General features: G+C 51.5%; 1 pseudogene; it reads right to left on the bottom strand.

Moving 5' to 3' along the window:
• Positions 1–10,864: 10,864 nt before the first annotated feature.
• On the bottom strand, positions 10,865–13,637 carry LOC133770979 (olfactory receptor 13C7-like; annotated as a pseudogene).
• Between the last annotated feature and the right edge of the window lie 2,227 nt (positions 13,638–15,864).

Genomic DNA, 15,864 nt, shown 5'->3' with positions numbered 1-15,864 from the left:
CTCCCATGGCTCCCCCATCTCACCAAGTAGAAACCGGGCAATGGTTTACACAGTCCTGCCCTATCCGGCCCGGAAGGGATGCGGCGTGTCTCCTGCCACTCTGCCCTCTGGTCTTCAAGCCATTCCTCAAGCACAGCCTTGCCTCCAGACCTTTGTGCTTCCTGTTTCCCCTGCTACAACGCCTCCCCAGGCCTCAGCGTGCCTCACGCCCTCACCTGCATCTCAGCAGCCTCTGCTCAAGTGTCTGGTTCCTTCCTTAGAATAAAAACTCCACAAGAGCAGGCACGTGTATCTGCCTGGCTGACTGCTGTGTCCCAGCTCGGCACACAGGGTGCCCTCTGTAGATGTGTATGGGGTCCTAAGCCTTGTTCTTTCATTGTTTCGCTCTTTCCTGCTGATTCTTCAGATCTCTGCCAACAGGAACGCCAGGCAGAGGGCACTGAAACTGAGGGGAATGGAAACCTCTCTGCCAGCTTGGAACTTTCTGGGTGTGTCATTGAGGATCTTAGCAGGAAACCAAAGGCATGCTCAAAAACGTCTAATGGCAAAGAATTTAGTGAGGGGACCATTCACAGAGGTGAGGGCAGGGTTGTTGGGGGCTGCTGCTGCCACACAGATAATTAGACATGAGCCACTGAGGAGGGCCACAAGACCCTCCTCTAGGGGCGAATCCAAGGACCCACCCAAGTGGCCCCCTTTGCAATTTCAGTTATGATCAAAGTGTCTTTGGATAAAATGGGATCTCAGGGGCTGGCACCGTGGCTTCCGCCTGTGGTGCCTGTATCCCATATGGGCACTGGTTTGAGTCCCAGCTGTTCCACTTCTGATCCAGCTCTCTTCTATGGCCTGGGAAAAACAGCAGGAAATGGTCCAAGTGCTTGGGCCCCTGAACTCATGTGGGAGATCCAGATTAAGCTCCTGGCTCCACCCTGGTCCAGCCCCAGTTACGGCCATCTGGGGAGTGAAGCAGTGGATGGAAGACTCTCTCTCTCTCTCTCTCTCTCTCTCTGGCTCTTCCTCTCTCTGTAACTCTGCTTTTCACATAAATCTTTTTTTAAAAAAAAAACTTGACCTTATATTTTTAATGTAATTTGGTTAGCACAATCAGGAACAGGCAACCTACCTAATAATATGTGTATCACCATTTGCAGTCACAGCAATTAAGTGCCTCTGGTACTTTATCTCGGATTTCCTTGTCTTCCAGCATTGCATCCTGTGCCTCGCTGGTGAGAGTCTAGGAGACTGCGATGCTTCTACATACTCCAGGTTACTTGTGTCCTCTCTCCACATGCAAAGCCATTATCAATGCATGCACCAAGTATTTGAACAACGAGGCCGGCGCTGTGGCATAGTAGGCTAAGCTTCCACCTGTGAAGCCAGCAGCCTATATGGGCACCGGTTCAATTCTCATTTGCTCCACTTCCAATCCAGCTCTCTGCTATGGCCTGGGAAAGCAGTGGAAGATGGCCCAAGCGCTTGGGCCCCTGCACCCATGTGGGAGACTCAGAAGAAGCTCCTGGCTCCTGGCTTTGGTTAGGCCCAGCTCCAGCTGTTGTGGCCATTTGAGGAGTGAACCAGCAGATGGAAGACCTCTCTGTCTGTCTATAACTCTTCCTCTCAAATAAATAAATAAATATTTCTTTAAAAGAAAATAATCTGAACAACGTAATCCCAGGATTCCACTTTGGGACTCTCCTTCCCTGGCTCTGCTCTGGAACCATGTACTGTATCAGTGAGGATCCTGGCAGGAAACAGGTGGCACACCGTAAGGATACAGGAGAAACCTATCATTTCTACCCACCAATCAGCACTTGTGTGTGTAGGGATTTCTCTGGCAGATGCTAGCTGAGTCCTCTTACTCAGTTCAGTTCTGACGTCACCAACCTGGAGGCAGCATCAGACCGTACAGGTTGAGGGCTCAGTCCCACCAGAATGTGCCCCCCGATTCAGATGCTGGCCTGCGCTCCCATCTATAAATAGGGTAGTTCCCGCTACCTCAGGCTCCATTAATTTGCCAGCGTGGCTCACAGAACTCAGGGAAATGTTTTACTTACATTCGCAAAGGAGCCAGATGGGAGCACTGCATTTGACCAGACATGGGAGAAGGAGCACAGAGCTCCCAGCCCTTTCCGGGCAGCCTCCAGGAACCTCCACAGGGTCAGCTATCCGGGAGCCACCGAGCTCAGTCCTTTGGGGTTTTTATGGAAGCTTCATCACATCGCCGTGATTGATGACATCACTGGCCATTGGGATGTCAGCTGAACCACCAGCCTCTCTCCTCTCCCTGGTGGCAGGATGAGGGCAGGGAGACTAAAAGTTTCAACCCCAGGTTGGGTCCCAAGGCTCTCTAGGTGCCCCCAACCACTGGGCATCTCTTTAATTTACAAAAGCCGCCCTTGTCACCCTGGAGATTCCAAGGATTTTAGAAGCTATGTCAGGAAATGAGCACAAAGGAAAAAATATATACATTTCACAATACCACATCCACTCAAAAGATTTAGCCAAGAATATTTTAATAAAAGGGCAGTGTAAGAGGCAGGGTCAGGATTAAGGAGCTGTCACTGAATGATAAGGCCCCCGGATTCAGCAGGAAGGGGAAAACCAGAACCATAGCAAGGCCTTAAGGGGCAAGAGAAGCTTAGTTAGAGAGAGGCCCATGGAGAGGAGGCGGCCCCAGAGGGTCTGTAAACGGCATCGGTGAGTCCCCAACTCTAGCGTCGTCAGTCACCTGGAAAGTGTGAGAAAACAGTTTGCTGCCCCCACCCCAGGGTCTGGCTCTAGTAGGGCCGGAGAACGTGCATTTCTAACAAGCTCCCAGTGAAGCTGAGGCCATTGTCCAAAGACTGCTCTTTGAGAACAGCTGCCATAGGGTTTTATTCACTACAGACTGCAGCAAGACCAAAGATTCGGGCGATGAGCACCCCCAGCCCCTCTCCTTCCACTCATGGATCCCCCGCTGCTACCTCCCATGGGCAAGGAATCCTGGGTAATGCAATCTGCAGAGGTCAGTCTTCCAGCCTGCCAGGGCACAGGAAAGTGGACAATAAATAATGGGTGAGCTTGGGGCAAACAGAGAACAACTACAACCAGCACAGGCTGAATATATCAACAGAAAGATGATTGGGTAGACGAATTAATGGACAGATACAGGAATGAGAGGATTAAATAATAATGGTTCATTTAAAAATTTTATTTATAGGGGCCGGCTCCCAGCTTTGGATCAGCACAGCTCCAGCCATTGCGGCTGTCTGGGGAGTGAACCAGCAAATGGAAGACCTCTTTCTCCCTCTGTCTCTGTCTCTGTCTCTGTCTCTGTCTCTATCTCTCTCTCTTTCTGCCTCTGCCTCTCTGTAACTCTGCCTTTCAAATAAAATAAATAAATCTTTAAAACAAAAAGAATAGGGGCCAGCACTGTGGCTCAGAAGGGTAAAGCCCTGGCCTGAAGTGCTGGCAGCCCATAAGGGCGCCAGTTCTAGTCCCGGCTGCTCCTCTTCTGATCCAGCTCTCTGCTATGGCCTGGGAAAGCAGTAAAAGATGGCTCAAAGCTTTGGGCCCCTGAACCCACGTGGGAGACCTGGAAGAAGCTCCTGGCTCCTGGCTTTGGATCAGCGCAGCTCCAGCCGTTGCAGCCACCTGGGGAGTGAACCAGAGGATGGAAGACCTCTCTCTCTGTCTCTACCTCTCTCTGTAACTCTGTCTTTCAAATAAATAAAATAAATCTTAAAAAAAAAAAAGAAAGAATAAGGGGGCTCCTTCATGATGCTAGGAAACTGGAACTCAATCCAGGTCTCCCACGAGGGAGGCAGCCCTCACCACTCACTCTCAGAGTCCGAATTAGCAAGAAGCTAGCGTCAGGTGCCAGAGCTAGGAATTGAACCCAGGCACTCCAATGTAGGACCGAGGTGTTTTAATGGGCATCGTAATCCCTAGGCCAAACGCCCACTCTTGGTTAATTATTAAGGAGTGCTTATTATGTGCAAGCCTCTAAGGTAACTGCTCTACTCAGAGAATCTTAGATTCACAAGACATAGATCTACTACCATTCCCAGTTTACAGAGAAGATCACTAGCATTTGCCTGATCACACAGCTAGTGAGTGGTGCACCCTGAGCCCCAACTGAGACACACTATCCGTACAGTCTCCTCCTCTGGGCTGTGTGTTACACACTCAGTGCTGCGATCAGCAGACAGGCAGTGTGGACTAGTATGGAAGAGTGCAAATCTCAGAGAGCAAATCTGGCTTCAGATCACGCTCCAGCACTGCTGAGCTGTGCGACCTGTGCTTACGTGTAAAGCAGAGACAATATGATGAAAACAACTTGGACAACTACTTCGTAGCCTTGTTGGCAAAGTGAAGCAAGGTAACACTGGTTTGGCCCTTGACACAGAGCCTAGCACAGAGTAACCAATCATCATTATTAGCAACAGATGGAAAGAAAGAGAAGTCAGAAACCCATGAGAGTGAGAACACACCCCTCCCACCAAGGAGAGCCCAGCGTGGGGATGGTTACATGGGTGTCCCATCTGTTAATTTCTCGTTTGAGGTCTTCTCTTCCGCTCTTTCTCATAAGGATGGGAAATCGCTATTCCCCTCCTCCATCTGTCAATTCCTTGAAATTTGGGGATTTGTCTGAATATGAGCTGGCCAGCCCCTCTCCTTAGAAATCCCCTCTTGGTTCCCAGGATTAGGAGATGGGGAAAGATGAAATGGGCTATTCCAGGGCAGACTCTCCTGCCCCCTGTTCCTGTGACCCAGGTGTGGGACAGAGGAAAGTAATGAATAGGGGGCCAGCACTGTGGCATAACGGGTAAAGCCACCACCTGGAGTGCCGGCATCCCATATGGGTGCCGGTTCGAGTCCTGGCTGCTCCACTTCCAATCCAGCTCTCTGCTATGGACTAGGAAAGCAGTGGAAGATGGCCCAAGCCCTTAGGCCCCTGCACCCATGTGGGAGACCCAGAGGAAGCTCCTGGCTCCTGGCTTCAGATTGGCCCAGCTCCAGCTGTTGCGGCCATCTGGGGAGTAAACCAGTGGATGGAAGACTTCTCTCTCTCTCTCTCTCTGCCTCTGCCTCTCTGTAACTGTCTTTCAAATAAATAAATATTTTAAAAAATTAAAAATAATGAATAAAGGAGGGGGAAGTTCTTGCTGAGCTCAACTTTAATCCCAGGGCCTGGGATGTGGGAAGGAAGATCTTGGCTCCCTCCCAAGGAACGTTGCCTTTAGGCTGTTTGTCCCAGTGGAGGGACTGGTTCCCAGATAGCGGATGGGTAGGAGTGTGACAATCCAGGAAGGCCACCCCAGCTCTCGTGGTTGTCCCTAGGGCACCCAGGAAATGTCTTCATCACAAGCCTCGAAGGAAGAGAACACCAATGAGGAGGACACTAGGAGAACCTAGGGAAAGGGGCGCAACACTGCTCTGACCCCCCAACCCTGACCATCACTTCTGGTGGATGAAGCTATTGCCAGCAGTGGGATTACAGTACCACAACTCAGTCCTCTTTTTCTTGGCCAGACGGCAAGCTGCTTAGGCTCTCAGAACTGAAGCCAAGGAAAGCAGAAGAGGGGAGAAGAGGGTGGGCGGGGCAGGGTTCTGCCAAAAAGAGGGGGCAAAAGGGGAATCCATGGAATGGGACATGGAGGGGAATTTCTAGACGGAGAAAGCGAAAGCTCTGGGCCATAAATAGGAGGCAGCCGCAGCCTTGCACAAGCACTCACACTGCTAGGTCCTCTCACGCCTGTGCACTCCCCAGTGCTCGCCTGCTCCTGCTCCCCGCTGCACACCCATCCCAAACCTGCGCCTCCCAGCCTCCCGCAGACACGCACCTGCTCTGCCTCCGCTCACCCTCCATGGCCCCTGGTGCAGCCCGGCTCCTGGCCCTCAGCCTGCTGGTTCTCTGGACCTCCCTGGGTAAGATGGGGGTGGGGGGCGCTGACAGTGCCGGTGTCCGACTGCTTTGCCCTGGGTGTGAGGCAGCTACTTAGGTCTGGGGTCTCCCTGTGCCCTGTGTGTGTGTGTGCCTGTGAGTGTGGGTTACCTACACTGGATTCCAAATTGAGTCCGTCTCTTGGTGTATCCCAGGGCCTGTGGCTGTCCCCCTCTCTGCACGCTCTGTTGCCTACTGCCTCAGTTTCTCAGGCAGAAGGAGAGAACAGTATGATCTCTGTTGAATGTAGAGAGAATGGGAGACACTGCAGCTGGGCTGGTAGTCAAAATATCAGGTCTCTAAAACAGCTCTCCACCCAGCACTGTGACCAGCATTAACTCGTCATTTGCTGGACTGTGGGGATACCGAGAGGGCTTGGGAGGGAGGATGGAGTGATTGGGGCAGGAGGAAGGCACTGTGGGACTCAGGGCCATGGCTGTTGATCAAACAGTTTAGAAGGCTCACGTCTATTTGTCAACCACTAGGGTGACATCAGTGCATAATGGACTGAATATCAAGCCAACCACCTGCCTACCCCCCACCCCCAAGAGTTGTCTTCAATCTCAAGTAGAGCCCTGCTCGCCACCCCCGACCCCACCCCGTGGTCCCTATGGCCTGACGCCTTCTCTCTCCTGTCCCAGCACCAGCTCTGGGGGGTGCTAATGATGCTGAAGACTGCTGACTGTCTGTGACCCAGCGCCCCATCCCCGGGAACATCGTGAGAGCCTTTCGCTACCTGCTCGTCACCGATGGCTGCCGAGTACCTGCTGTAGTGTGAGTTGTTGGGGGGTGGGGGCGGTTTCCAGCCTCATCTCCCCCAGTCAGCCCCTGGTGATACCCCCACTTTCTTATCCCTCTTCTCCCTGTCAAGACCAAGTCCCTGAAATACCTGCCCAGACGTGGTCCCCAGCCTCTGCCCCTCCTACTACAGCCCTCCAGGAAGCTGGGCTCCAGGGCTCCCTTCTCTCTGCCTCCAGGTTCACCACACTGAGGGGTCTCCAGCTCTGTGCACCCCCAGAACAGCCCTGGGTGGGCCGCATCATTCGGAGACTGAAGCGAATCTCTGCCAAGGCAAGCCTGGCCCTCCCCAGCCCTGCCTCCTGCCTCCAAGCCCCTGGCCCCAGCTTCCGCCCCTGACCCTGCCTCTCCTTCCTCCCCAGGGCAAGCACCAGAGCAGCTAGCCCAGGACAACACCACAGGGGGCGCTGTGTCTCAGTGAGGATGTGAACCACCCCGGCCTGGGGTTGGAGGACTAGGAGGGAGGAGCAGGCTCCCAGCTCCCCTGCACCAGGCCAGAGCCAGCCAGGGCAGAGCCTGCAGTGTCGACGTGAGTGTGAACTCGAGCGAGAGGGCCCGCGTGAGTGAGGGCACAGCTTCTCCTCACCCAGACTGCAATGCTTCCAATAAAGCCACCTGGCACTCCCGCGTCTATCTGTCCACTGTCTGTTTGCTGTCTGTCTAGGAGGACAGGAGTAGCAACGGGGGAGGTGGAATGGCTGGACCTGTTTTCCACCCTGCAGCCCAAGCAACCTCCTCCCCAGCCTCCGCCTAACACCCCTCATGCTCTCCAGACCAGGCCCCCTCATGTCTGTTCACAGCCATCACACTGCGCGGTTCAGCAACACTAACCTAGGGGCACTTCTCCGACACCAGAGGCCGCCCCGCCACCCCAGGGCAGGTGCTCAGGGATGGCTGTCACTGGGGGAGGGAAGCTGTCAGCAACCAGCTCTTATGGCTGGGGGGGAGGGCAAAGAACCTCAACCGGGAGGTGAGGGGGGAGGTGGAAACCAAACCGTAAGAGGCCCATGAAATAAGCTGACCTGGCCTGGTCGATAAACGACAGGCAAGACTTGAAATTTAACAAATCTGCAGCAGACTAATTTTTAAGTTGTTAATTGTGTATGGCCCACAAATGATGCTACAAATACCCAAATGGCCCTTGGCAGAAAAACAGCTCCCCACCCCTGCCCAGAGCCTGGGAGGGAAGAGCCCATCCACACATGCCATCCCCTGTCTGGTTCCCTCCTCTCGATTCTCCCCACCCCATTTCCCATGGGGTCTAAATGCTTCTTCTTCCAGGAAGTGAGGAGACTTGTTATACTTCTGGGACAACGTCCCCAAGATCCAGTCACGCTGAGGGCACCCAGGAAGGCTTCTTTCCCCCACTTCCTCCTTCTGCTTGCTTGTTGGAACTTTCCACACTTGGGCCGCAGGAGGACATCGGGAACGCACCTCCATGTCCTTCTACAGTTTCTGCAAACCTCCGGATGCCAAGAATTCTTGATGGGACCCAGCCCAGTCAACACCGTAACTGTGAAAGGCCCAGAAGCAGAGGATCCAGCTAATCTGTGATATTAGCAGGTCTTGACACACAGAAATGTTAGACAATTACTCTGGCTAACTACCTGAGACTGGAATCGTTGGGTCATACCACCAGTATATGCCAAGTTTTTTTTTTTTTTTAATTTATTTACTTATCTGTGTGTGTGTGTGTGTGTGAGAGAGAGAGAGAGAGAGAGAGAGGGAGAGAGAATTCTCTTTTGCTGACTTCCTCTCCAAATGCCCACAATAGCTGGGGTTGGCCTGAGCTGAAACCAGGAGCTCAGTCCAGGTCTCCCACGTGGTGGCAGGACCCCAATGTCTGGGGCCGGCACTGTTGCCCCTCAGGGTCTGCATTAACATGGAGATGGAATCATGACCCAGAGCCAGGGATCAAACTCAGTCAGTGCTCTGAAATAAGACACAGGTATCCTAACCCCTACACCAACTACAAACACCTGCCCCTGTGCCTAGTTTCAGAAGAAGTTCACAGCTCTTTTGCCAAAGCATTTGTATCTTTTTAGCCTACAACCAGTAACTTTTGAGAATTCTAGTGGCACCACAAAGTTGTCAACATTTGGTGGTGTCAGCCTTAAATTTTAGCTACTCTGGTTGATGTGTACTGGTATCTCATTGTGGTTTTAATTTACATTTTCCTTGTAACTAATGATATTGAACACTTTTTCATGTGCCTAAGGCAATTCATATATTTTTCTTTGTGAATTATCTATTCAAGTCTTTGATCCACTATTATCATTTTTAATATTGTTTTAAGAAATATTTTTGTATAAAGTCCTTTGTCAGATATGTGTATTGTAAATATTCTCCCAGTCTGGGGCTTGAATATTTATTTCCTCAAGGATTTATTTATTTATTGAAAAATCAGAGTTACAACTAGATATGGAGAGACAGAGAGGGAGAGAGAGGGAGATGGAGAGGGAGAGGGAGAGATGGAGAGAGAGAGAGAGAGAGAGAGAAAGAGGGGGGGTATATTTCATTCAGTGGTTCACTCCCCAAATGGCTGCAATGACCAGGGCTGGACTAGGCCAAAGCCAGGAGCCAGGAGCTTCCTCCAAGTCTCCCATGTGGGTGCAGGAACCCAAGCACTTGGGCCATCCTCTGCTGCTTTCCCAGGAGCATAAGCAGGGAGCTGGATCAAAGTGGAGCAGCCTGGACTTGAACTGGTGCCCATATGGGATGCTGGTGCTGCAGAATGTGGCTTCACCCACTATGCCACAGCACCGGTCCCTTTAATATTCAACTTGTCAATAGTGTCTTTTGCTGAACAGATGTTCTACATTTTGATCAATTCTATTAATTTTCCTCTTTTTTGATTATTATTTTCCATTTATTTAAGAAATTTTGGCCTACCCTCAGTCACAGTTTTCTATGTCTTATTATAAAAGTTTTATAGTTTTAGCTTTTGTCTAAATCTGTGGTCTATAGTGAATTAATTTTTTATGTAATGTGGGTTAGCAATTGAAGTTTATTTTTTTCCATATGGATATTCAAGTGTCCCAGCACTTGAATAAATTTAAATTTATTGAATTTTTCTCCCTTCATTGAATTACTTTGGCACCTTTGTCAAACATCAAATGACCATATACAGGGGATATACTTGCCTATTCTATTCCTTTGATCAACCTACTTTTTTCCCCCATATCATATAGATGTGATCCTTATACTTTTATATTAAGTTTTGATATTAGGTACATATTCTTTCTTCTTTTTCTAAGTTTAGTTTGTATTTTATTGTATTTCTTTCTTTTTAGTCTTATTTCATTTTTTTCTTTCTTTTTTTCTTTTTTTTTTTTTTTTTTTTGACAGGCAGAGTGGATAGTGAGAGAGAGAGACAGAGAGAAAGGTCTTCCTTTTTGCCGTTGGTTCACCCTCCAATGGCCGCTGCGGACGGCGCATCTCGCTGATCCGAAGCCAGGAGCCAGGTGCTTCTCCTGGTCTCCCATGCGGGTGCAGGGCCCAAGGACTTGGGCCATCCTCCACTGCACTCCCGGGCCATAGCAGAGAGCTGGCCTGGAAGAGGGGCAACCGGGATAGAATCCAGCGCCCCAACCGGGACTAGAACCCGGTGTGCCGGTGCCGCAAGGTGGAGGATTAGCCTGTTGAGCCACGGCGCCGGCCTCTTATTTCATTTTTAATTTACACTTTACAGGGTTTAGCGTGATGTGTTAACACATGAATACATTATGCAATGATCAAATCATGGCAATTCGCATATTCATTACCTGAAACAATTATTGTCTCTTTGTAGTGAAACATTCAAAATCTTCTTGCTGTATCAAAATATGCAACCCGTTATCTTTTTACTGTAGTCCTCCCACTGTGCAACAGAACACCAGAACTTACCCCTTCTGTCCAACTGCATCTTTACACCCATTGACCAACCTCTCCACATCCATTTTTTTTTTAAGATTTTTATTTATTTATTTGAGAGGTAGAGTCACAGACAGTGAGAGGAAAGACAGAGAGAAAGGTCTTCCCTCCATTGGTTCACTCCCCAATATGGCTACATGGCCAGAACTGCGCCAATCTGAAGCCAGGAGCCAGGACTTCTGGGTCTCCCACCTGGATGCAGGGGCCCAAGCACCTGGCCATCTTCTACTGCTTTCTCAGGCCATAGCAGAGAGCTGGGACTAGAAAAGGTGCAGCTGGGACTAGAATCAGCACCCATATGGGATGCCGGTGCCACAGGCGGAAGCTTAACCCACTGCACCACAGCGCTGGCCTCAACTTCCTCTTGCTACTACTGGGTGAAGTGCTTCTGACTGATCAGGTTCTTCATGGTGACCTTCAGGGTTGAGCATGGCGGTCACCCCATAGAAGAGGGAGATGAATTTGTCTGCAAGGTCCTGCTTGTCTGCCCCCAGGGAGTCCTTGGACTTGGGCTTCTGTACATGAAGAGGATGGCCCCGTAGAAGACCACCACGACTGTGAGGTGGGCAGAGCAGGTGGAGAAGGCCTTTTTCCTGCCCTCAGCTGATGGGATCCTCAGGATGGTGGTGAGGATGAAGATACATGAGACAAAAATGAACAGGACAGGGGCCCCCAGGAAGATCACGTTGGCTACAACCATGCTGACCACGTTGATGGAGATGTCAGCACAGGCCAACTTCAGCACAGCCAGGATCTCACAGGTGAAGTGGTTGATGACGTTGTCCCCACAGAAGGGTAATTGTACCACAAGAGAGACCTGGACCAAGGAGTTGGCTCCACCAGCCACCCAGGAGCTGGCAGCCATGGGCACATAGGTAGACTTGCACATGACCATGGGGTACCTAAGGGGGTGGCAGATGGCCACGTAGCGATCAAATGCCATCATGCCCAGAAGCACACACTCTGTGGCTCCCATGGCAAAGGAGAGGAACATCTGGACGGCACAGCCTGAGAAGGAGATGGTTTTCCTGGGTGTGAGGAAGCTGTCGAGAATGAGGGGGACGGAGGAGGTGGTGTAGCACCCGTCCAGGAGGGAGAGGTGGCCCAGGAAGAAGTACATGGGCGTGTGCAGGCGGGCGTCCAGGGCGGTCACCAGGAGGAGGACCCCGTTGCCCAGCAGGATCCCCAGGTACATCAGCAGGATGAGCACGAAGAACGTCTTCTCCAGCGTTGGGTGGGCTGAGAGTCCCAGCAAGACAAATCTTCCACAATAGATTGGTTGGCCACTTCCCTTTAAAATTCTCTCTTTCACCCTCAGGAAAAGTAAGAAACACATGTTTATAGAGATCAATTTGTGGAGATTTCAATCAGATGCCTCAAGAACTTATAACCAAACTTACCCTTTCAATGGCAACTTGTGTTATTAGCAACTAAGGGATAAAACACACTGACTAGGGAAATTACCATTGAAGTCAGGATACTTCAGGTCAAAGGCAAGAAAAGCAGACTCTAAGTATTGAATTGAATCAATTCTTGATATATACAAGACTGTAGTCAGATCAATAGGCTTAACACACTTGAAGGAAGTGATGCATAATGAAGACAGAGAGAGAGAGAGAGAAACCTTAAGGGTGTGCTTCATGGTTCCAGCCCAGACTGTCCCTGAATTGTCCCTGCAGTGTCACTGGGGGCCTCAATCTGTCCCACTTAGTGATGCTGGCCACTGACATCACACCCCCTCCCTTAGCTAAGTGGTCTTCAGAAAGTTCATGGAAAGTGTGTTAACTCCATTTTTTTCTAAGAATTGTTTGAAGCACCCCCATATAATGCAATTTTCTGCTGATCATCAGCTCCATGTGGAGTCCTACACAGAGAGAATGTGAAGAGCAGAGGCCAGGAAGGTTGAGTCTCTCTAGCACCTACGGTTGTTCCTTGACATCTGATGCTACGTCATTTCTTGGGAGTGTGGCTGCTGACCTCCCTCGGTTCCACTGTCACTGAGGAGTTTCGGGTCAGCAGACCAAGGAGACCCCACCAGAAGCACTGCCACAGCCCCCTCTCTAACCACAGCTTTATCCACAGTCCGGCAGGTTCCCAGCCTGCTCCAGACCCTGGAGGACTATGGGTGGAATCCAGAGACCTCTGTCCCTCACATCTCCCATTATGACATCTCTGCTTTTGGGGATACTTTATGTCCCAGCTCCTAACAAGCCCTTCTGTATCTGGGTTGACCACTGAAGCCGTTACGATGCCAGGAGAATGCTTTCTTCACGGAACAAAGACCATTCCACCCGGCCTTACAGAGGAGTTGCTGGAAGGAGGCACTGCCTGGAGAGTGCACTCCAGTCACTGGAACTGTGCGCTCAGTAGTTAGAGAAATCCTGCAGGCTCGACTTCTCACGTTGAAGATGCAGAAATTGGCTGGCGCCGTGGCTTAACAGGCGCCGGCACACCGGGTTCTAGTCCCGGTTTGGGCGCCAGATTCTATCCTGGTTGATCCTCTTCCAGGCCAGCTCTCTGCTATGGCCCGGGAAGGCAGTGGAGGATGGCCCAAGTCCTTGGGCCCTGCACCCGCATGGGAGACCAGGAGAAGCACCTGGCTCCTGGCTTCGGATCAGCGAGATGCGCCGGCCACAGCGGCCATTGGAGGGTGAACCAATGGCAAAAAGGAAGACCTTTCTCTCTGTCTCTCTCTCTCTCACTATCCACTCTGCCTGTCAAAAAAAAAAAAAAAAAAAAAGAAGATGCAGAAATTGAGGTCCATCAAGGACAGAGCCACCCGCTCCCCAGGGCTCATTCCCTCACCACCCTATTCCCTTGCCATTCCATTTGTACGAGAGCAGGCGTACTGGGGAATAAAGGACCAATCAAGAAGCTTGATCATCACTGCTTCCCCGAGGGCACTCACGGGAAAGAGAGGTGCTGCCCCATTTCTCCAAGACACCTACCGCAAGGAGGGCTTGGGCGGTGGTGGGGGGTGGGGTCCCTGAGCTCCACACATCGCACCTGTGCCTCTGACACTGATGCTGGTTGGGAAAGTCTGAATGGGCGACACCAGGAACACTTTTTTTTTTTGACAGGCAGAGTGGACAGTGAGAGAGACAGAGAGAAAGGTCTTCCTTTGCCGTTGGTTCACCCTCCAATGGCCGCCGCGGCCGGCGCGCTGCGGCCGGCGAACCGCGCTGATCCGAAGGCAGGAGCCAGGTGCTTCTCCTGGTCTCCCATGGGGTGCAGGGCCCAAGCACTTGGGCCATTCTCCACTGCACTCCCGGGCCACAGCAGAGAGCTGGCCTGGAAGAGGGGCAACCGGGATAGAATCCGGCGCCCTGACCAAGACTAGAACCTGGTGTGCCGGCGCCGCAAGGCGAAGGATTAGCCTACTCAGCCATGGTGCCAGCCACCAGGAACACTTTGAAGCCATCCTCAAGCAGTTGTCAGAGATTAACTGCAGGCATCGGGCACATTTGGGGAGACGAGAGCTATTTTCAGAGATGTTAGTCTGTGACTTTGAAAGAACGTGGTAAAGCAGCTGGCCATATCCCCTCCCCCTGTGTTGTAAGAATACCTACCGTGAAACAGGCCTACGTCTGCTCTGAGCACTGTGAGGTGTGTGGCGTTCCCACCTCCCGTTCCTTTGGAAGAGAGGTTCCTCACTCTGAGCAGAAACTTCTTACAGAGCCACCCCCAGCCTGACCTAGACTGCTAGGACATGCCTGCCCCCTTCTCCATGCAGAAGACCCTGAGAGCCCTGCAAGCTGTGGCCCTGTCCTCGCACCCACCCTCACTCTTCCCCTACCCACCTGAAGAGGGCTTGACCGCCGAGAGAACTCAGGCGTGGAGATAAGTCCGTGGTGTGGACAGAAGGTCTCATGACAAGGAGGGTGCTGGGAGGCCCGTGGGCTTGGGAAAAGGTCACTTCAATTGCCCACCTCACTGTCCGGGTCTGGTCCCACCTGCTGGGGCTGGGCCGGGGCGTATGTAGTAAATTCTGGGTCAATGTCTGGGAGCTAAGCAGTTTCTTCCAGTTTCACAGCAAGGTAAAGGGAGCTGAGAGTTGGCCGTAGCGAGAGGGGCTGGAGCTGCTCCTTCCCGGGTCTTCTCCTTGGCCCAGGAGGTAACAAAAGAAGGGCGGCTGGAGGAGCTGCGGCTTAGGTGGTTCTGCCAGCTGTCCCCAGCCTGCCTGCTCTGTGCCTCGGCCCTCATCCTGCTCTCCAGGGACTCCCCCAGGGGGCCTCCAGCTGTTGCAAGCGCTGGTTGTTCTGGGTCCAGTCTAGTCCCTGGAGCTATTTAAAGTTCGGTGAAGGCCTCACAGGGGCTTAGGGCCTGTGTCCCATACACCCAATGAGACAAGTTACAGAGAGCTCATTTGTCTCTTAACTCTCACTGCAAAGGAATGTTCCTCTAGGAAAAAAGAAAACTTATCTTTTAATTCCACTTTTCCACAAGCAGTAACCCTGTGTGACAAAGACTGGTTATGTGTTCTTCAAAATCTGCCTTTTCTCTTAGCCATGCAATCTGCAGCTCTTGCTTCCTCCTGAGAGTGGGACATTGCAAAGCTGCAACTGCACAGCTATGTTTCGTTAACAAATAAATATGTAGTCTTTAGAATTTTGTTGTTGTTGTTGTTGTTATTCATCTGAGAGAAATAGAGAGGGATGACAGACAGAGAGGGTCCCCATCCACTGGTTCACGCCCAAAATGTCTGCCACAGCCCCTCCACTAGGGCTGAAGCTAGAAGCCAGGAACTTAATCCAAGTCTCCCCCATGAGTGTCAGGAACCCAGACTCAAGATCCATCCCTGATGCCTCCCAGTATCTGCGTGTGCAGGAAGCTGGGGTCAGGAGCCAGAGCCAGGCACTGAACTCAGGCACTCCGAGCTCTACCGCATCTTAACTGCTAGGCCAATGGAAGTTCCCATCCAGCCCTCGTTGGCCTTCCTGGACGTAGAAATGGTAACTAAAGTCTGTGCTCTGACCACAACGTTATGTCTGTCTGAGAGGACTCAGCCACTTGTTTTTGCAAAAGTAAATGCCAAAACAATTGGGACTGGTATCGGGCATAGCGGGTTAAGCCACTGCCTGCCATGCCAGCATCCCTTGTGGGCACAGGTTCAAGTCCCAGCTGCTCCACTTCCAACCCAGCTCCCTGCTAATGCTCCTAGGAAAGCAGTGGAAGATGCCTCAAGTTCTTGGGCCCCTGCACCCACGTGGGAGACCTGGAAGAAGCTC

Source organism: Lepus europaeus, chromosome 12 (genome assembly GCF_033115175.1).
Source record: "Lepus europaeus isolate LE1 chromosome 12, mLepTim1.pri, whole genome shotgun sequence".
NCBI lineage: Eukaryota > Metazoa > Chordata > Mammalia > Lagomorpha > Leporidae > Lepus > Lepus europaeus.
This window is presented reverse-complemented; position numbering and strand designations above follow the sequence as displayed.